Source organism: Schistocerca serialis, chromosome 7 (assembly GCF_023864345.2).
Source record: "Schistocerca serialis cubense isolate TAMUIC-IGC-003099 chromosome 7, iqSchSeri2.2, whole genome shotgun sequence".
Classification (NCBI taxonomy): Eukaryota; Metazoa; Arthropoda; class Insecta; order Orthoptera; family Acrididae; genus Schistocerca; species Schistocerca serialis.
Window position 1 is genome coordinate 534,128,744 of NC_064644.1, and position 22,790 is coordinate 534,151,533.

At 43.3% G+C, this 22,790-nt stretch overlaps 1 protein-coding gene across 2 annotated transcripts in view; it reads right to left on the minus strand.

The window, feature by feature from the left end:
• Window positions 1-22,161, minus strand: part of LOC126412083 (protein roadkill-like) — a 96,333-nt gene extending 74,172 nt beyond the window's left edge. Inside the window, exon 1 of one of the 2 annotated variants that reach the window (XM_050081491.1) lies at window positions 22,012-22,124. The gene's annotated coding sequence lies outside the window, so the exon portion shown is untranslated. Of the gene's footprint in view, window positions 1-22,011 lie in introns of both variants that reach the window. The other variant, XM_050081490.1, reaches the window with a different exon arrangement.
• Window positions 22,162-22,790: the final 629 nt, after the last annotated feature.

Genomic DNA, 22,790 nt, shown 5'->3' on the forward strand with positions numbered 1-22,790 from the left:
CTACTTGCCGAGCCCTCCTCTAGAGCAGGGATTCCCAAACTTTTCGCCTGACATAACACTTTGAGAATCCTGGTATTTTGATAGCCTGCCTTTATTTTGAAAGTGATCAAACAATAGAATTTAAAAAATCAAAAATTTTTATGGAGTGATTCCTTCAATTTTAAATCGTAGCTAACACAAATCATATTTTTTTTAAAAAGAAATATGCCGAAAAGCAGCCATGTTATTAATAGTTTTTCGCGGGGCACCTGTTCACTTCCCGGTTTGGGAAACCGATAGCATACTTGCTCATCCGTATTTGGTTAGATCACAACGTGATGCGGTAAGCATTCCGACAGAGACCCTTAACGATTACAGAAATTTTTCTGGTTGCTTGGAAGAGAACCATGCCGAATTCCACACTTACGAATTTAGTTATACTAATAAACAACCGAAATTAATCGTACGTGTCCTACCAATCACAACAACGGAGGATATGCTTAAAAAATCTAGGACATATGTTCTCTAGTACAAATGCGCTCGCGATATGACGAACGATCATATCCTTTGCATCTATACATATAAGAAATTAAAAGGCTGATCTGAAGAATTACTGTCGGAATTTTAATATGGTTTTCGCTGACAGTCTAACGAGGAACGTCTGTATATATAATTACCACTACTGTACCAGATAAGTCATCCGGCCGTGAATACTCTGTAATACCCGCGAAGCCGTGGCGGGTCGCCTATTTAGTGATACGTATTAACGCGCAGTGCAAAAGTTGCACACATACTGCCGGCAATAGTTTATCACATTTCGACTGTAACTGCAGATACATATAAATGAAAGGAAATTATCGTATGGCATTTATTGGCCGAGATATCCCCTTCGGGGTTCGGCCGCCGTATTGCAAGTCTTTTTAGTTGACACACTTCGGCGACTTGCGTGTCAATGACGATGAAAATGGTGAAGGACACATAACACCCAGTCCCCTGCCGGGAATCGAACCCGGGCCCCCTTGCGTGGTAAGCGGTAACGCTACAGAGCGGACAGATACATGTGAATAACATAATCCTTACATTTGTCACAGCTGTCAAAAGTTTAATCATTCACCGCAACACTGCATTGTGTAACGTGCACTCAAAAACACCTAACATCAGGAACCCAGATGCGTCCCAGTCTTTCGATTTGACTATAACTATTGTTACTAACCGTCCGGCTTTTCGATGCTTTTTATAATGTCCGGCCGGAATTTGTTTTTTAGAAAATGTACTGTTTTTTGCCAACACAATTTCATAATCTGACGAATTTCAGTGTAGCATAACTTGATGGAAGTGTACATTTTTTCACAAGGACTACTAACAATGGCGTAATTGCCTGAGAAACGTTGCATTCGTAGCAGACGTACACGACATGTCGGTTCGAGGTATTTCCATAGTGTATGTACGCAATATCTGGATTCGAAATATTTCAGTCTGTGTAGCACTGCCTTCATATTTCCACGGTCTGAAACAAGTTTGTGAGTTAATTCTGATTTGAAGTAAGTCGTCTTCTAAGTTACAGACACTGCCGGAAAAATAGTACACTCTTAAGGCTCCCAATTCACTCAAGTTTCATTGTTGCAACAATGAGTCAAGTGATTACATGTACGGATCAGCAGCACAGGCGGTTTTGATATACCAGGTATCGTCCCACGCTGAAACACCCGTATCAGTACGTGGTGTAACCTCCAACGTGCGGCAGTGCAGGCGCTGACTGCCATCCAATCGATCGTTCCGATGCTGAATTCTCTCCTGGGCTACGTTATGCCACGCCTGCTCGACCTGTTTCTCGCTCCATCATTTCCCACGCTTTCTCGACTGGAGATCATACTGGTGAAGGAAGTTGCTCCACGTCTTTGAGATCAGTTGAGTTTCACGGGCAGTGTGTGTGCGAGTTGTGGTATCAACGTTCGATACCACACTTGGTAGGGGTTGCAGTTATCGACCGCGGTCCGTATTAGTATCGTTGGACCCGCGAGTCGCGACCAGCGCCGCTCCGCGGCTTTTATCAAGTATCTAGCGAGCTCTGGTCTACTCTTGCTCGGGGACGGCAAGTAGTAAAATAGCATAGCCTTCAGCTGATAGGAAGCAACCTCTAACAAGGCGATTAGTAACGCATCTACATCTACATCCATACTCCGCAAGCCACCTGACGGTGAGTGGCGGAGGGTACCCTGAGTACCTCTATCAGTTCTCCCTTCTATTCCAGTCTCGTATCGTTCGTGGAAAGAAAGATTGTCGGTATGCTTCTGTGTGGGCTCTAATCCCTCTGATTTTATCCTCATGGTCTCTTCGCGAGATATACGTAGGAGGGAGCAATATACTGCTTGACTCTTCGGTGAAGGTATGTTCTCGAAACTTCAACAAAAGCCCGTACCGAGCTACTGAGCGTCTCTCCTGCAGAGTCTTCCACTGGAGTTTATCATCTCCGTAACGCTATCGCGATTACTAAATGATCCTGTAACGAGGCGCGCTGCTCTCCGTTGGATCTTCTCCATCTCTTCTATCAACCCTATCTGGTACGGATCCCACACTGATGAGCAGTATTCAAGCAGTGGGGGAATAAGCGTACTGTAACCTACTTCCTTTGTTTTCGGATTGCATTTCCTTAGGATTCTTCAATGAATCAGTCTGGCATCTGCTTTACCGACGATCAACTTTATATGATCATTCCATTTTAAATCACTCCTAATGCGTACTCCCAGATAATTTATGGAATTAACTGTGTCCAGTTGCTGACCTGCTATTTTGTAGCTAAATGATAAGGGATCTATCTTTCTTTGTATTCGCAGCACATTACACTTGTCTACATTGAGATTGAATTGCCAATCCCTGCACCATGCGTCAATTCGCTACAGATCCTCCTGCATTTCAGTACAATTTTCCATTGTTACAACCTCTCGATACACCACAGCATCATCTGCAAAAAGCCTCAGTGAACTTCCGGTGTCATCCACAAGGTCATTTATGTATATTGTGAATAGCAACGGTCCTATGACACTCCCCTGCGGCATACCTGAAATCACTCTTACTTCGGATGACTTCTCTCCATTGAGAATGACATGCTGCGTTCTGTTATCTAGGAACTCATCAATCTAATCACACAATTGGTGTGATAGTCCATATGCTCTTACTTTGTTCATTAAACGACTGTGGGGAACTTTATCGAACACCTTGCGGAAGTCAAGAAACACGGCATCTACCTGTGAATCCGTGTCTATGGCCCTCTGAGTCTCGTGGACGAATAGCGGGAGCTGGGTTTCACACGACCGTCTTTTTCGAAACCCATGTTGATTCCTACAGAGTAGATTTCTAGTCTCCAGAAAAGTCATTTTATTCCAACATAACAAGTGTTCCAAAATTCTACAACTGATCGACGTTAGAGATATAGGTCTATAATTCTGCACATCTGTTCGACGTCCCTTCTTGAAAACGGGGATGACCTGTGCCCTTTTCCAATCCTTTGGAACGCTACGCTCTTCTAGAGACCTACGGTACACCGCTGCAAGAAGGGGGGCAAGTTCCTTCGCGTACTCTGTGTAAAATCGAACTGGTATCCCATCAGGTCCAGCGGCCTTTCCTCTTTTGAGGAATTTTAATTGTCTCCCTCTGTCGTTTATTTCGATATCTACGATTGTGTCATCTGTTCGACAATCTAGAGAAGGAACTACAGTGCAGTCTTCCTCTGTGAAACCGCTTTGGAAAAAGACATTTAGTATTTCGGCCTTTAGTCTGTCATCCTCTGTTTCAGTACCATTTTGGTCACAGAGTGTCTGGACATTTTGTTTTGATCCACCTACCACTTTGACATAAGACCAAAATTTCTTAGGGTTTTTTTGCCAAGTCAGTACATAGGACTTTACTTTCGAATTCACTGAACGCCTCTCGCATAGCCCTCCTCACACTACATTTCGCTTCGCGTAATTTTTGTTTGTCTGCAATGCTTTGGCTATGTTTATGTTTGCTGTGAAGTTCCCTTTGCTTCCGCAGCATTTTTCTAACTCGGTTGTTGTACCACGGTGGCTCTTTTCCATCTCTTACGATCTTGCTTGGCACATACTCATCTAACGCATATTGTACGATGGTTTTGAACTTTGTCCAGTGATCCTCAACACTATCTATACTTGAGACAAAACTTTTGTGTTGAGCCGTCAGGTACTCTGTAATCTGGTTTTTGTCACTTTTGCTAAACAGAAAAATCTTCCTACCTTTTTTTTAATATTTCTATTTACGGCTGAGATCATCGATGCCGTAACCGCTTTATGATCGCTGATTCCCTGTTCTGCGTTAACTGTTTCAAATAGTTCGGGTCTGTTTGTCACCAGAAGGTCTAACATGTTATCGCCACGAGTTGGTTCTCTGTTTAACTGCTCAAGATAGTTTTCAGATAAAGCACTTTAAAAAATTTCACTGGATTCTTTGTCCCTGCCACCCGTTATGAACGTTTGAGTCTCCCAGTCTATATCCGGCAAATTAAAATCTCCACCCAGAACTATAACATGGTGGGGAAATGTACTCGAAATACTTTCTAAATTATCCTTCAGGTGCTCAGACAACAGCTGCTGAGCCAGGGGGCCTAGAGAGACATCCAATTACCATGTCTGAGCCTGCTTTAACCGCGACCTTCACTCAAATCATTTCACATTTCGGATCTCCGTCAATTTCCTTCGATACTATTGCACTTCTTATCGCTGTAAACACGCCTCCCCCTTCACTGTCCAGCCTGTCTCTGCGGTATACATTCCAATCGGAGTTTAGGAATTCATTACTGTTTACGTCTGGTTTCAGCCAACTTTCTGTCCCTAGTACTATATGGGCGTTGTGACCGTTTATTAATGAGAGCAGTTCTGGGACCTTTCTATAGACGCTCCTGCAATTTACTATTAGCACATTAATATTGTTATTCCCTGTTGCATTTTGCCTACTCCTACCTTGCCGCGTCTCAGGAGGCATCTTGTCGGGCCTAGGGAGGGAATTCTCTAACCTAAAAAACCCCCATGTGCACTCCACACGTACTCCGCTACCCGTGTAGCTGCTTCCGGCGTGTAGTCCACGCCTGACCTATTCAGGGGGACCCTACATTTCTCCACCCGATAGCGGAGGTCGAGAAATTTGCACCCCAGATCTCTGCAGAATCGTCTGAGCCTCTGGTTTAAGCCTTCCACTCGGCTCGAAACCAGAGGACCGCGATCGGTTCTGGGAACGATACTACAAATAGTTAGCCCTGATTCCTTCCCGCGAGCGAGGCTTTCCGCCTTCACCAATTCCGCCAACCGCCTGTACGAACTGAGGATGACCTCTGAACCCAGACGGCAGGAGTCACTGGTGCCGACATGAGCAACAATTTGCAGTCGGGTGCACCCAGTGCTCTCTATCGCCGCCGGCAGGGCCTCCTCATCTCGGATGAGACCCCCGGCAAGCAGACAGAGTGAGCACTGGCCTTCTTCCCCGACCTTTCCGCTATGTTCCTAAGGGGCTCTATCACCCGCCTAACGTTGGAGCTCCCAATAGCTACTAAACCCCTCCCCCCGTGTGCCTGCTCGGACTTTGCTGAAGGAGCGGCCACACGTCCACTCACAGGCAGAGCGGGCGATGCCACACGACCAGCCTCCCCATTTACCCTCCGCCTCGTGCGCCGCGAACGCCGCTGAACCCGCCACTCCCCTTGGGGAGAGGGTAGCCCAACCGCGCCCCGTACCCGCGAAGATGTCTCGACAGCAGGGACAGTGGGTGAAGCATGTAACACATGGGGTGTACCATGCGACGCACCAGACTCCCCACTGCCGCTACACTCCGAGGCAGCAGCCTGAAGACGGCTGACCGCGGCCATCAACACGCTCAGCTGTTCGCGAACAGTGGCCAGCTCCTCCTGCGTCCGTACACAGCAGTCACACATCCTGTCCATCCTATGAAATCAATTTACTGTATAGAGTTAATCAACTTTTAACTAGACTGCTAATTCACTAAAGGCGGCTGATTGTTGACTAAACTGTGATTGCTAGCCACTTCTTGTAGAAAACAATGAAAATAGCGCTACCCGTCTCTGGACTGTATTGAACAAACACTAGCACTACTGGCACTATGGTTGACTAAAGGGACTCTCTCTGACTGTATTCAAAACAAACACGAAATCTATGGAACACTATTAATAGCACTCGACAATTAAAGCTTCCTAAAAGCAAAAACACACGGAAGAAGAAGTGACAAGTAAGAAAAATACAGTTAATACTTAAATTAAGGTAGCTCGCTACACAGCAGACGTGAAGCAGACGGCAGTTGAGGCGACACTGACACTACTACGCATGGCGTAAGTGAGACCTCAATAGCTATCTGTTTGTGTGTATGCAGCCAAGACGAGTCCTGTACAACCAGTTAAGTACAACATTGTATTATTTTTTTACCAACGACTTCTAATTGTTTTTGTCGTTGCAGATCCAGACCATGCAGCCAGCACCTTATCGACATTACTGACAAACCTACTGTGATTTGTGTGTTTCTATTTAGCATTGGCCATCAGTCGACATTGGCGACGACTCGTTCGTCGTCGTAACACGAGCATTATCCTGTTGGAATACATCACCTGTTGCAAGAACGGGTCTAACGACATTCTGCACGTACCGAACGAACGCCGGTTAGCGCCCCCTCCAGAAACACTAAACGTTAACAGGAGTTGCAGGTTATCGCACCCCAGACCATAAGCCCTGGGGCGGCCAGTGTGTCTTTGACGAATGCGGTCAACGAAATGGCGCTCACCAAGCATACCTCGGACGCGTAAACTGCCATGACTTGCTTGCAGGCAGAAACAGATTCCATCGCTGAAGACCACGGCACGCCATTCCATCTTCCAGGCGATCCTCTGATCGAGATGTGCACGCTGATGCTGTGGCGTGAGTGGACGACGGGCTAGAGGTGTAAGTCCCTGTAGCCCCACTGCTAATAAACCGGTTAGCAACAGTTCGTGCTGAAACGCCTTGGCTCACAAACCCTCTGTGCTGTGGTATGTGCCACTGCTGCCATAATAATACGACAATCTTGGCGAGTTTCAGTGCTGCGTGGACGTCCAGAACCTCTTCTACGGGTGCGAGAATGCTCGCTGAGACCAGCATCCTTGTACAACTAACGCAGCACGTCCAACTTGTGTGGCACTTCTCCGAAAGGAGGACCATCCCTCCACTCTGAAGGCCACAATTTGACCCCTTTCCAAATCTGTCGCCGGCCGCGGTGGTCTCGCGGTTCTAGACGCTCAGTCCGGAACCGCGAGACTGCTACGGTCGCAGGTTCGAATCCTGCCTCGGGCATGGATGTGTGTGATGTCCTTAGGTTAGTCAGGTTTAAGTAGTTCTAAGTTCTAGGGGACTGATGACCACAGATGTTAAGTCCCATAGTGCTCAGAGCCATTTGAACCATTTTCCAAATCTGTCAGTTGCCTGTAGGAAGCACGGTTACCTGTTGGCTTCACAAGTTTTCGCCACAATGAGACGCCTGGTTGCGAGCATTCCCTATTGAAGGGTAAAACCAGATGGGGCTCGGGTATCTATATGCCACTACGTTATCTGTTGGCGGACGACGTTGAAACCATTATCAGTACGTCTACTATTCCCCACGTAGCGTGTGCCGTCATCGAATCAAACTCTACGTCTTTCCTGGTGTAATAATTTTTTTCCCCGGCAGTGTAGTACTGACGGCAGAAAAAGGCAAAGTAAGTTCTCAGAAAGAAACAAAATACCAAGGCTTTGTATTTGAACGAAAGTTTCAGCTAAATGTGCCGAATGTGGTCATTGCGTTAATATGGGAAATCTACCTGAGTCCGGCATGGCACGGTACTTTGCAGAACCTGACTGTTCCTGCACGTCTTGCAGCGGTTCGCACTGCGGAATGTGGTTATTCATGCTTTTGACAGTCACAATGTGACTGGACAGTGCAGTATTAGACGTATTTGTTGCGTTTTTAACTTTTTTATTGGTAACAGCAATGATGAATTACTACTTTTGGTACAGAAGCAAAGATAAATACATGAAAGAAGAAAAACTGCTGTGTGAGTACTATGAGGTTCTGTGCTGTTTCGGTTGCATTTTGAATGAACGTTTTAAATCCTGTGCGTGCAAAATGTGCAGATTTGTTGAGGAAAGTCTTTAGCCATCTGCTATTAATAGCAAATTCCATCTTAGTGTTCCCACACAGGAAAGGCAATTTATATCTATCTCTTGAAAAAATGTCCTGTGTAGGAAGTAGACATTTCCGATAGCTCAGATCTGCGTAACGTATGGCCAGTATGAAACCGAAATATACTTATCAAACGCTTTAACATGAAGAGACAGTTTTGTTATTTATGCAAAAATGTTTGTGAAATGTTTCACTTTTGTCTAAAATAATGCTTTGTACAATAAAGAAGAAAAAGGGGGTCCCGCGCGTGCGCTAGCCTGAGAGTAAGACCAAAATACAGAAAAAGTAATTAAGCACGATATATCATCGCCACTTTGCGGCAAATTCGCCGTTTTTCGGTATACTTTCAAAAGCACTGCCTCACTATTAAGGCGTTTTGCAACGTCACCACAAAAAATATATTCAAACAGACTCCGAAATACGATAAAGTTCCGTATATACACAAAAATAGCTGTGAATGTCCCAGAAACTAAAAATTTGAGATATCTGAGCTGTGACATGTCAAAAAATGTAAATCAGTTAATTCCCAGTTTATTCCAGGTATCACATGCAAATCGCTATGTTGTCTACAATACCCCTATACTAAATCCGGAGCATCTTCGAAGGGAACCTGTACTAGCTATGAAACAACATTGAAAATTTACAGGACGCATTACAGAGAAATCTACGGCGTCCCGAGATCACGTGACCATACGGTGGCAATGGAACGATGAGGTGAGGCGAGGTGAGGTGAGGTGAGAAAAGTCATGTGATACCTCCTAATATCGTGTCGTCCTTCCTTTTCCCCGGCGAAATGCAGAAACTCGATGGGACATGCACTCATCAAGTCGCTGGAAGTCCCCTGCAGAAGTATTGAGCCATGCCGCCTCTATAGCTGCCCATTATTGTGTAAGTGTTGTGGTGAAGGATGTTGCCAACGAACTAACCTATTACTTCCGGCGATTAGAGCGGCCGTATCATTTGTTCGAATTTTACAGATTGTTTATCAAACCAATCGCGAACAATTGTGATCCAGTGACATGACATCGTTGTTTGGGAACGTGCAGTTTATGAAGAGATGCAATTGGTCTCCAAGAAGCCAAAGACAACCACTTCAACTCAATTATTGGTTTAACTGGATCAGAGGAAGCAGTCCATTCATGTAACCACAGCCCGCACCATTGTGGAGCCACCACCTGCTTCCGCAGCACGCTGTTGACAGCTTGGATCCATTCGTAGAATCTACGCCACACCAACACTACCATCAACTCCTACCAACTGAAATCGCGACTCATCTGGCCAAGCTACAGTTTTCCATTCGTCTTAGGGTCCAAACGATATGGCCAGGAGAGTCGCTGCAGGCGATGTGTTATTACATATTCGCGTCGTTCGTCTATTGCCATAGCCCATCAACGCCAAATTTCGCCACACTGTCCTTACGGATACATTCGTCCTAAGTCCCACACTGATTTCTGCTTTTATTTCATGCAGAGTTGCTTGTTTGTTAGCACTGACAACTCTACACAGACGCCACTGTTCTCGCCCACTGCGTTGTCCGTGGTGACATAATGCATGTAATTTGGTGTTCTCGGCACAATCTCGACACACTGGATTTCGTAATATTCACTTCACTGACGATTTTCGAAATGTGATTTCCGATACGTCTCACTCCGCGTTTAAAGTGTTAATTGTCGCCATGCGGGCATAATCACGCCGGAAACATTTTCGTGTGACTTCAGTCCCAACATTTTGTCGGAACGGACAACTTTTCCACATTCCTTAATGCGTTTATTCACAATTCTGTGAACAGTTTCAGCATTTATTAGGCGACTAGTTTTCGAACCTTACGGTTCATTTTCAACCCTGGCCTATTGAGTTTGATTTTGACTTGGTAAGAGGCACGTATGAATTTTGGCATTCTGCAGTTACATCTAAAGCATGTGTTGTCACTTGGATGTTTACTATTAAGATCAGGCACTGTCAGTGCAGCCGCAGTAGGCCACGCCTGACAAGTGAACCTCCCCATCGCACCCCCCTCAGATTTAGTTATAAGTTGGCACAGTGGATAGGCCTCGAAAAACTGAACACAGATCAATTGAGAAAACAGGAAGAAGTTTTGTGGAACTGTGAAAAAATAAGCAAAATATACAAACTGAGTAGTTCATGGGAAGATATGCAATATCAAGGACATTATGAACGCAGGAGCGCTGTGGTCTCGTGGTAACGTGAGCAGCTGCGGAACGAAAGGTCCTTGGTTCAAATCTTCCATCGAGTGAAAATTTTAATTTTTTATTTTCTACATCTACATCTACATTGATACTCCGCAAGCCACCCAACGGTGTGTGGCGGAGGGCACTTTACGTGCCACTGTCATTACCTCCCTTTCCTGTTCCAGTCGCGTATGGTTCGCGGGAAGAACGACTGTCCGAAAGCCTCCGTGCGCGCTCTAATCTCTCTAATTTTACATTCGTGATCTCCTCGGGAGGTATAAGTAGGGGGAAGCAATATATTCGATACCTCATCCAGAAACGCACCCTCTCGAAACCTGGCGAGCAAGCTACACCGCGATGCAGAGCGCCTCTCTTGCAGAGTCTGCCACTTGAGTTTATTAAACATCTCCGTAACGCTATCACGGTTACCAAATAACCCGGTGACGAAACGCGCCGCTCTTCTTTGGATCTTTTCTATCTCCTCCGTCAACGCGACCTGGTACGGATCCCACACTGATGAGCAATACTCAAGTATAGGTCGAACGAGTGTTTTGTAAGCCACCTCCTTTGTTTATGGACTACATTTTCTAAGCACTCTCCCAAGGAATCTCAACCTGGTACCCGCCTTACCAACAATTAATTTTATATGATCATTCCACTTCAAATCGTTCCGTACGCATACTCCCAGATATTTTACAGAAGTAACTGCTACCAGTGTTTGTTCCGCTATCATATAATCATACAATAAAGGATCCTTCTTTCTATGTATTCGCAATACATTACATTTGTCTATGTTTTCAGTTTATGTGACAAACTCTTATGTTTTCATCACTTTTTTGGGAGTGATTATCATATCCACAAGAAAACCTAAATCGGGCAAGGTAGAAGAATCTTTTTACCCATTCGCCAAGTGTACAAGTTAGGTGTGTCGACAACATATTCCTGTCATGTGACGCACATGCCGTCACCAGTGTCGTATAGAATATATCAGACATGTTTTCCTGTTGAGGAATCGGTTGACCTATGACCTAGCGATCAAATGTTTTCGGTTCCCATTGGAGAGGCAGGTCCTTTCGTCTACTAATCGCACGGTTTTGCGATGCGGTCGCAAAACAAGGACACTAAACTTATTACAGTGAACAGAGATGTCAGTGAACGAACGGACAGATAATAACTATGCAAAAATAAAGAAAGTAAAATTTTCACTCGAGGGAAGACTTGAACCAAGGACCTCTCGTTCTGCAGCTGCTCACGCTACCACTGGACCACACCGCTCCTGAGCTCACACTGTCATGATGTTGCCTATGTGTTCCATGGACTACTCAGTTTGTATATTTTGCTTATTTTTTCACAGTTCCACACAACTTCTTCCTGTTTTCTCAATTGATCTGTGTTCAGTTTATCAAGGCCTATCCACTGCGCCAACTTATAACCAAATCTGAGGGGGGGTGCGATGGGGAGGTTCCCTTGTGAGAAACGACCCTGTAAGGTTCGAAACTTGTCGCCTAAAATAAATACGGCAATTGATGACTATTACTAAACTCGCTTTTCACGTCAGTCACCTGATTATAAATGACAGCTCGCCAATGCACTGTACTTTTATACCCTGCGTACACGACACTACCGCTTTCTGAACACTTCTGCAGCCTCAGTCTGTTTCAGACCACAGAATCCATTCTGCGCACCTGAGTGCTCACCTCTGAGATACTTCAGCTCTATGATGCCATGCCACGTCATGCAAAACCTGTGTCGTGAACCAGCAAATACACTCAACACTAGCACCTCCAAGTTATTACTTAGAGGTCACAAACAGCCCTCAGCGCCGAACAAGGCACATCCATTCTGGCTGTCACATCAGGTCACCTCTCTTCCTTCAGGAAGGCAACATATGCACACAGAACAACGCCGCCCTCTCACGAAGATTCGCTAACCCTTAAAATTCAACGGGGAAATTCGCGCTCCGGCAAAACCTGTGGCAATGCGAGATTCTCTCGCAGCGGACAGTTAACATACAAGCAACAATCAAGGTACCAACTTCTCAGGGTCTCTGAACCAGCCGCCCAAAGAAAGTTTCTACCGCCTGATGTCACTCGTGTCCTGGGAGGAACACAGCAGAGGGTGAGCCGGCCGCTGTGACCGAACGGTTCTAGGCGCTACAGTCTGGAACCGCGCGACCGCCACGGTCGCAGGTTCGAATCCTGCCTCGGGCATGGGTGTGTGTGTTAGGTTAGTTAGGTTTAAGTAGTTCTAAGTCCTAGGGGACTGATGCTCAGAGCCATTTATTTAAGAAGCGGGTGATTTTAACTGTAAACATCACATGTAGAATTCTGCGATCAAGTAACGGAAATATATTTTTCACGTATTACAGTAACTCCAATTTCGCTGTTCTTTCATCAAATGAACAAACTTATTATCCAATAAAAACTATGTTCTATAAACGGTACCTATCCTTGTCAGTGCAAATACTTTTACAGTCTTAATCCTGATTGGAATCCGTTGTTTGTAGGATATACCATATACATAGTCAGTCAAGGAGGAAATTAAAGCACGCACCTTCAACTTGGCATTATACGAACAAAAAATTTAATCTATTTTTTTGTTGATTTGGTGATGCCTTCAGTTGCCATTTTCTTTATTTGGCGTGCATGAACTGAAGAGAATGGCAGCTTGGCATCACGACATATTCATATTCAGAAAATCTGCCAGCTGCAGACCCTACCGCAATGAAAATTATTGAACTTTCGATGTTCCCGTATACAAACTGTTTAAGATCCGGAGCTGCATTTAGTTTTGCCCAAGATCTGGCATGTAGGGCATTCGCAACTGGGAGGAATGGTTAATGAATTTAGAGAGATACACTTCCGTTTTACTAAATATTTATTCAAAACACGACAGGTTAGGTTAGGTTAGGTTAGGTTAGGTTAGGTTGTTTAGAAATATTAAAATCCCATCTTTAGATGTACAAAACTAACATACAGAGGAGAAGGGAGAAGAAATATAATGCTACATATGAGTGGAAGTTTAGAAAACTGGGCCAGAGAACTGACAGACCACAATCGTTTGATGCGCCTACTAGTAATCCCCACTTTTTATAATAAGATGGACAACCATACCAATATTTATTTCCGTTGTGACGAAATAGACCAGCTGAGTAAGGGCGTGTCTTACAATACGCACTCCACTTTTGATTATAAAACTCCAACTACACTACCGACTTAAACTACTACTGCCCTTGACCAATCTAAACTTGATGCTTCCAACAAAAATTACGTTACCTTTAAGCACGGCCAGAAACGGAATTTTCTAAACAGGACACACAGTTTCGTGGTAACTGAGAAAGTCCACACGCTCGCACAAAAGACCAGCAGATAGTACGGAACGTCAATAAGAAACTCAAAGATAACCAGACTCTTATCATACTGGCTGATAAAGGACACACCTGACAGTAAGAGACCTGTTACACACAGAAAGCCCACGAGTTTCTTTGTGGGGATACTGTATTAGCGTGCCCCTTTAATTCGAAACTGCCATTCAGTAATATACATAACGTTTTCACCATTTAGAGAATGTTCACAGCAATGAATCAGAAAATTCCGACGCTAAGAGGTTCCCTTAAGGTGCATAAACCAAATTCTTCTCTACGAGCGGTAATTACCACCACTGGCTCCCTGGATCATTGCTAGCTAACGAGTTGAACCGTTTTCTCTGCAAACATTACCAATCTCCTGCTACCTACACCGTAAAAAAAAAGCTATGAACTCATAGGCCACTTACATATGGTTGTTATTACTAGTGACATCTAGCTAGCCTAGACATTACTACCATATATACCAGTACAAATTTTCACGACTATCGTACACGTTCACAGATCTCTGTGGATCTAGGAGAAGTGCTTCTTAGTAAAGGAAGTCGAGCTCGAACGTAGGCTTACCGCGAAACATTCGCGACTGGAACAGGAAGAGAGACAAGTAGTGGCACACGAAGTACCCTCCGCGACACACCGGACAAGAAAGTTCACATTGCACGGTAACCCAGTTCTGAGCTATGCTGAAAGTGTGGCGCCTTTCATCGGGAAAAAGAGTTTGAAACCAATTGTAAAATTTGTATCGAACAGACAGACAAGATAGCGACCTGATACAAACTTGTTAAAAATTCACATTCCAGGTGGTTTACGAAAATAACTGCTACTGTTTACGTCACAAATTGTGAACGTCAATTTTACTAACTACCTCTTGCACATTGGCAACGGTGTATTTAGCCTCATAATTGTAAAACTCGAAACAATGTTTCTATTTTCGCCCAGTGCATACGCCGAACAGTCAAACTTTGCGATTAAGTTGTGATCTGCTAGGTTGTATAAAGCGTCCAACAGACCGCGCTAATCGCGTTTCTGTTTTAGTTTCAATCTATCTCTTCTGAAGATGCCGATATTGTGACTTACTTAAAAATAGGTAGTACGAGTGCACCACACAATGTATGAATGTCAGACAGGTTTCTCGTGAGGTCTCAACACGTGCGATGGGTCACAGGAATCCGTCGCCATGTCGTGTGATATGGCGCGCAAATCTCAGATCGGAGCGATCTGTCGCTGATTGATCGTAATGATCAAGCAGTCTGAAGATAGAAATGCGACGAATCTCCTGGTTATTCCTAACTATTGGGTGCAGTTTGTTTCGTTGTTCATGTAGAATTTATCCGTATTCGGGGAAACTCGACTATCAAAAGGATTGCGACGAAATACTAAATGATCTGGACGCAAGTGCCACTTTCTTGTAGTGATTTTATTGTGCCATTTGTGGAGCTGTTGTGCTCACGTAATTTGCGTCCAGCACACCAGCTCTTCATCAGCCCATCCCAATACGGGGCACACGACATCACCACAAGACACACTGAAGAATTTATGTCATGCTGCACGAATGCCATGACAGACTTATGAAATCACTCTTGGTCTAGCAGGTACTAAATTGCTGCTACAAACTTAATTACAGAAAACTGAAAAAATGGAGTAAGGTCGGTGTTCAGTTTCTCCATCACAAAATCGTTCGCATGTCACGTGCCCTGTGTTGTGATTAGTTGATAAAAACAAGCCAAAAACGCCATATAGTTACAATTTTCCTAACATCGCAATACCAAGGGAAAGGGGGAGTACTTCATGGTCACCTTTTGAAACTATTGTAATCTAGTCGTGTACTTTACACACTGACGGCAAAAAATAACACCAAGGCGTTTTAATTCTTTCTTTAGGAATGGTCAGTTTCCTGAACGATTAAAGTACTCAGTAGTAAAGCCGTTTTATAAAAATGGAGAAATGGTTAATGTAGACAATTTTAGAGTAATATCTATGCCATCAGAGTTTGCTAAAGTTACTAAAAGGGCTATGTATGTAAGGGTAAATGACCACTGTATATCACACGATTTGCTATCAAATGTACAGTTCGGCTTTAGAAGTCTTCTAACAACTGAAAATATTTTTCTCTGTGAGGTACTGGATGGGTTAAACAAAAGGTCGAACACTAGGCATATTTTTTGATTTAACTAAGGCGTTTGATTGTGTTAATCACAAAATATTGCTCCAGAAGTTAGGCCATTGCGGAATACGGGGAGTAGCTCACAATCTGTTCTCCTCTTACTTTAGCAAAGACTACAAAAGGTTATTATTCACAGTGTTGAGAATGGCTGTGATGTGAGGTCTGAGGGGGGTATGGTCAAATGGAGGGTGCCCGAGGGTCAGCGTTGGGGTCACTCCTGTTCCTTGTTTATATAAATGATATGCCGTCTAAGTCTTACAGGTAAGACTAAAATATTTCTGTTCTCTGTTCTCTGATCTCTGATGACACTAGCTTGATAGCAAACGATATTTTGTGCAACATTGGCTCTGCTTCAAATAGTGCAGTTCATGACATAAGTTCAGGGCTTTTAGAAAATAAACGCTAAATCACAGTATGACTTAATTTTTACAGTTTTTAACACACAATTTTAAAAAAAAGACTAATTTCACAGAATCGGCACATGATTAGTGAAACTGAACAGTTCAAATTTCTAGGTGTTCAGCTAGTAAGCTGTCGTGGAAAGCCCATGTTCAGGATCTTGTTCAGATTTAATGTTGCCATCTTTACTATTCGAACGGCCTCTGATGTAAGTGATCGACACGAAAATTAAGTCTACTTTGTTTATTTTCATTCGCTTATGTCGTAAGTTATTAGATCTTTGAGTAACTCTTCCCATTCTAAAAGGGTACATTTTTAGATATTTTTTGTTCAGAAACGGGCGGTTCGCGCAATGAGTGGTGTAAGTTCACGAACCTCTTGTCTATCACTGTCCGCGAGTGTGGGTTTTCTGACATTGGCCTCTCAACATATATATTCCTTACTGTCAACTGTTAACAACATTAGCTTATTCCAAGAATAAGCAGCTTTCACTCAATTATAACTCGGCAGAAATAAAACCTGCATTTCGCTCGGATTTCCTTGACAAGTGCAGAAACGTGTGCAGTATACTGCTGCGTCCATATTCAATAAGCTACCACAAGAATTCAAAAATCTTAGCAGTAATCCACGCGTTTTTAAATCTAAACTGAAGAATTTCCTAATGGCTCACTCCTATTCTGTCGAGGAGTTCCTTGAAAAATTAAGCTGTTTCTTGTTGTATTGTTGACTGCGCTTACTCAAACTCGTGGCTTCACTTTTTTCTGGTTCATAAACTTATTTTTATCTGTTGTTACTTTCATGTTGTAATTTCATGTACTGACACGTTCCATGACCTTAGAGATTTGCTCCTCATTTTGGTCCTACGGAACTTGACGTGTAAATAAATAACGAAAGGTGGTAGATGTTTCCACATCTGAAAAATGACGGCTATTCATGTCTTGCAACTCGCAGAAAAGTGGCGCTAGCAGCGCAGTTATGAGGATGCAAGTCAAGTTTGCTTTACACACACGACGAAACCGTCGTGAGCGTTAGTTAGGCTTGAGATAGGACGTGGCGAGGCGATGTTAGTCAAGAGTGCCCTTAAGGAGAATGAGACGCCATTATCAACATCTTACTTTGAACACGGTCATATAATATGGCTACGAGAAGCTCGATGCTCCTACAATATCGCAGAAACACTCGGCGGGAATGCAGCCATTGTACCCGACAACGAAACTGTGGTCACGAGAATGTACGATCGCAAGACGAGTGGACTCCCGACGGCCAGTTAGAATTACAGACACGGAAGACCACCGTTTCGGCGCATGGCTCTGACGCATCGTACTGCATCTACGGCAGCAGTTGGCACCACAGTGACAACGAAATGTTAATATCTGTTCCTTGAAACAGAGCTCCGAGCAAGACGCCCTGTTGATAGCATTCCACTGGCCCCAAACCACCGCCATCTGCGACTTTGATGGTGCGAGAGCCCATTAGAGGGTACTGTGGGGATCTGACGTGTTCCCTGATGAAAGCTGGTTCTGCCTCGGTGCCAGTGATGGCCGTGCCTTGGTTACAAGTAGGCCAGTTGAGGGTCTGCAACCAACCTGTCTGTGTGCTAGACAAACTGGACCTACCGTTGGAGTTATGGCCTGGGGTGCGATTTCGTATGACAGCAGGAGCACACACACTGTTAGCCTATGCACCCAACATACAAATATATACATCAATGTGGTGGTTCGACCTGTTGTGCTATTATTCGTGAACAGCACTGTAGTGGGTGTTTTCCAACAGGATAACGCCCGCCCTCATACGACTGTTTTAACTCAACTTGCTCTAGAGCGCGTCGGCATGTGGCCTTGGCCTGCTCTATCACCAGATCTGTCTCCAGTGGAACATCAGATGACAACTCCAGCGTCATCCACACAGCACTGACCGTGGATGGACCAAGTGCAATAGGCATGGAACTCCAGCCCACAAACTGACATTCGGCACCTCTACAACACTGTGCCTGCACTCTTGCATGCTTGTATTCAACATTCTTGCGGTTACACCGGTTACTAATGTACCAGAATTTCACATTTGCAATGGCTTATCTCGTTCTTTCATTAACTTCTGATTTTGCAATGTTAATTACTTAAATATGTTACATAAACAAATATATGCCCGAAATTTCATTACATTATTTTCGGTCTCTATTTTTTCTGTCGGTGTGTATTTTAAAAATTCGAACACACTTGTTTTTAATGATTTCTTACAACAGATCCCGTAACTCAATTTTTACAGTAAAAATTGAGCCCAAAAATGTTAAGTCAGCGATGAATGTAACTATTCGCAGCTGCTTCGCCTGTCTAAAACGCTATTTTGTTAAAGTCTATGGTAATGTCTCATCATAGCCTATAGACGGCTGTTTTTTTCATTTACAGCCGTTTGTGCTTCGCAGCTGAAAGCTGTCAAAACCGCTTCTAGGAGTAAAGAATTCCCGTAAGCTGATTCGACTGTTTTGTGTCTCAGTAGAAAAAGTGTGTGTGTGTGTGTGTGTGTGTGTGTGTGTGTGTGTGTGTGTGTGTGTGTGTGTATTAAAACTTCATGTCAGATGCGGAAAATATTCACGCATCTCAATGTTTATGACTTAGCTCCCGATGGATGTTAGGTAGGTGGTTCTTACCACCACGGCGATTGTTGCAAGACAGAACAGGATACGAGTACAAGTATGGTTGATATCGCACCAGTGGTTTATGATATGTGGGGTTATCAATATCGTCAATGCACGATCTTCGATCATGTCAGTTACAGAACCGCGCGCGCACACACGCACGCAATCTCTTTTTTTTATGGATGTTGTGAATAGAAGTCAACGACAATTTAAATTTCTTTTTCTTAATTTTTTGTGGGATATAAGGAAACCCCTTTAGTATTACACATCATGGAAAATATGGTGCAAGGATAAAACAATGTTTCTTAAACTGCCTGTGCTCCGCTGAGATCATGCACGGGTTTCTTCAAACTTACATGCCTTTTTCCGAAATTTAGAAACGTTAAAACTGGCACTTCTATCGAAAAACTGAACAGCTGACCCTGACATTCGTTAATCTGATCGTTTGTACGATTGAGGCACATACTACAGCTGCATTTATCGCAGACCAGACAGCAAAAGAAATACGTAAGATCCCACTTTCGAATCAACATACCTCTGGTTTAAGGAATGTAAAGAATAATCTTTTAGTTTCAAATCATGCAAATTTTCATTACGAATGGATGAATATAACAATGAAGCTGGACTCTAAGTGCAATAGTTTGGTAGAACAAAAACGGTGGAGGATCTTTCATGCGTATATATAAGTGTCTGCTTCGAAATATTTTGTCCCCTAAATTGTTTTCTAGAAGATAAAATTCAATGTGACACCTGCATTGACACCTGTATCGGTAGGTCATGAGTGACATAATTGGGCTGTACACAAAAATATTTAAAGGAAGAGTTCTAGTAGCCACTGACTGATGGCATTTGCTGCAAAAAATTATTGCCAAGTTATAAAAATGCTCTTAATGTCATCACAATCACATACATAAAACTTCGCCCACTAAATAGTTTATTCAAGAGTCCAAGAGACATGCGAGGACATGACTAAGTGCACACACATTTTTAACTCACTGTGTTACGGGATTATCTCATGAAAATTAGTGTATCACCGATGTGAGGGAAGAGGCGCTTGCTTTCTTCTTACAAGGGAACCTCCCCATCGCACCCCCCCTCAGATTTAGGTATAAGTTGGCACAGTGAATAGGCCTTGAAAAACTGAACACTGATCAATTGAGAAAACAGGAAGAAGTTGTGTGGAACCGAGAAAAAATAAGCAAAATATACAAACTGAGTAGTTCATCAGAAGATAAGTAACATCAAGGACACTGGGACAACAGGAGTTCCATGGTCTCGTGGTAACGTGAGCAGCTGCGGAACGAAAGGTCCTTGGTTCAATCTTCAATAGAGTGAAAATTTTAATTTTTTATTTCCAGTTTATGTGACAAACTCTTATATTTTCATCACTTTTTTGGGAGTAATTATCACATCCACAAGAAAACCTAAATCGGGCAAGGTAGAAGAGTCTTTTTACCCATTCGCCAAGTGTACAAGTTAGGTCGGTCGACAACATATTCCTGTCATGTGACGCACATGCCGTCACCAGTGTCGTATAGAATATATCAGATGTGTTTTCCTGTGGAGGAATCTGTTGACCTATGACCTTGCGATCAAATGTTTTCCGTTCCCATTGGAGAGGCACGTCCTTTCGTCTACTAATCTCACGGTTTTGCGATGCGGTCGCAAAACACAGACACTAAAATTATTACAGTGAACAGAGACGTCAATAAACGAACGGACAGATAATAACTATGCAAAAATAAAGAAAGTAAAATTTTCACTTGTGGGAAGACTTGAACCAAGGACCTCTGACCTCTTGATCTGCAGCTGCTCACGCTACCATGAGACCACGGCACTCCTGAATCCACGAACTTCGTAATGTTGCATGTGTGACCCATGGACTACTCAGTTTGTATACTTTGCTTATTTTTTCACAGTTCCACACAACTACTTCCTGTTTTCTAAATTGATCTGTGTTCGGTTTATCAAGGCCTATCCACTGTGCCAAGTTATAACTAAATCTGAGGGGGGTGCGATGGGGAGGTTCCCTTGTTAGAATAATTTCGAACTGAAAACAACGGTGACATACCTTGGCTATTACCTATTTAAGCAATATTTTTACTAATATTAAACCTTTAGAGCAATAAAATATATTTATTGGACACGAAAAACATTTTTGCTTTCAAGGAAGGGAGCATACGGGACAATTTGCATGCATTCAAATGAGCTTTATTGCTTACTCACATTACAAGTCATTTTAGATGGCGGAGGAGGCTGGAATGTAGGTATGTATACACTATTCAGCACCACAAAAATTTGAACGCACCGTTCAGTCATTACTTTCTACATGAACAAATTAAACATCGAAGTGAGAAGTGGGTTAACGCTCATCTTTTTCTAGTAAAAGTAAACACACACACACAAACTTACACCCCTGCGGCCAGTCCGTATGTATTTGGGTTCATGCACACTTTTCTATATAGAGAACGAGGAAAAGCTCTGAAGCTTGTGTGAATACTGTTGCCCGTTACGTGTTTCTATGCTCCACACACCATAAAGTCCGCTACATGTTAATGGTTGCCTTTCCCATTCTTACGTAAAGTCCTACTCATGTTAATTTAAATTATTATAACAACTTATGTGTTAATTTCGAAATTTATTTTTAACGAAATAAGTTTATGAAATAGTCATTTTCGTAAAGTTGGACCCTACGAGAATGTTTCAACGCAGTGGTCCATTGAACATATTAAGAAAACCTGTATTTGCGATTTTGAGAAAGAACGAAACGCCTACTGTTTTGAATGTTTCGCAACTAAACACAGCGCCATTTTCCGTTCTTTCCATATTTATTTACCTTCGTTACATTTTCAGCGTTAAATACGTAATATCAGCTTGATGATTAACTAATGAATTATTAAACGCTTGACAAGCAATCTTATATGCTTTTCGTAACGATCCTACTCTTAATTTGTAATCTAGTAACAGCACTTCAACGTTCCTGTGATAGGAGCTAACAACAAATCACAAACACGACAACGTAAGACAGTCTTAGCTGCCAGAATCTCGAGAATAGGTCACACATCAGCCACCTTACCTTCGAACAAATAGCGGTATTCGCGGTCTCGCTGCTACGGAGCTTATGCGGTCTGCGCCACGAAGCCTGCAGCTGCTTCGACCTTGGTTTGACGTCACAGAGCGCTGTTGCCAGATCAGCTCCGCCTGACCCTTCCGCACGCGCTCCCCAATAAATGTGACTAAGTACAACCAGCACCCCCAAAGGGCTGCTGATACAACCCTGCGTCTGCAGCCACGCGACAAAAGAGCCAACATAGCGGCGTGCAGCTTGATTGCTCCATGGAGTATACAATAATATTTATACTCTCTTGTCCTTGTTGCCGCGCAATTACAGGCCGCAACAGACTTTACGTCAGTCACCGTGAACCTTAACTTCTTGTGTTCCAATACCTGTTCTGCTTTCTTTAAAGGAAACGGAACACTTTCGTCATAATCACGGTAGTTCTGCAATTATAAATAGGCACAGCGTCTGTATTCTAAATGATTTAATTTGCAAATTGATTTTTAATGCTTCACTCATCAAGTTTTAGTTAACGCATTCGGTACCAGATTCGTGTATAAACTGAATTACAGAATAGCCTATAAATATTTAGTGTCAATTTGCGTGTATTTTAATTCATCGCATTCGAGCTTTGTTCAAACAATACAGGTCTTGTTCGTTATCAGTCGAAAGACGGACGAAATCGGTTTTCAGATCTCTGGCATGAAACTGTGTGGTTGAAACCCAGCGATTAAACTTCCCGATTTGTGCAAAGAATTTCTTCAGGTCTCACAGCGAATTGTTTTACTCCCCACAGG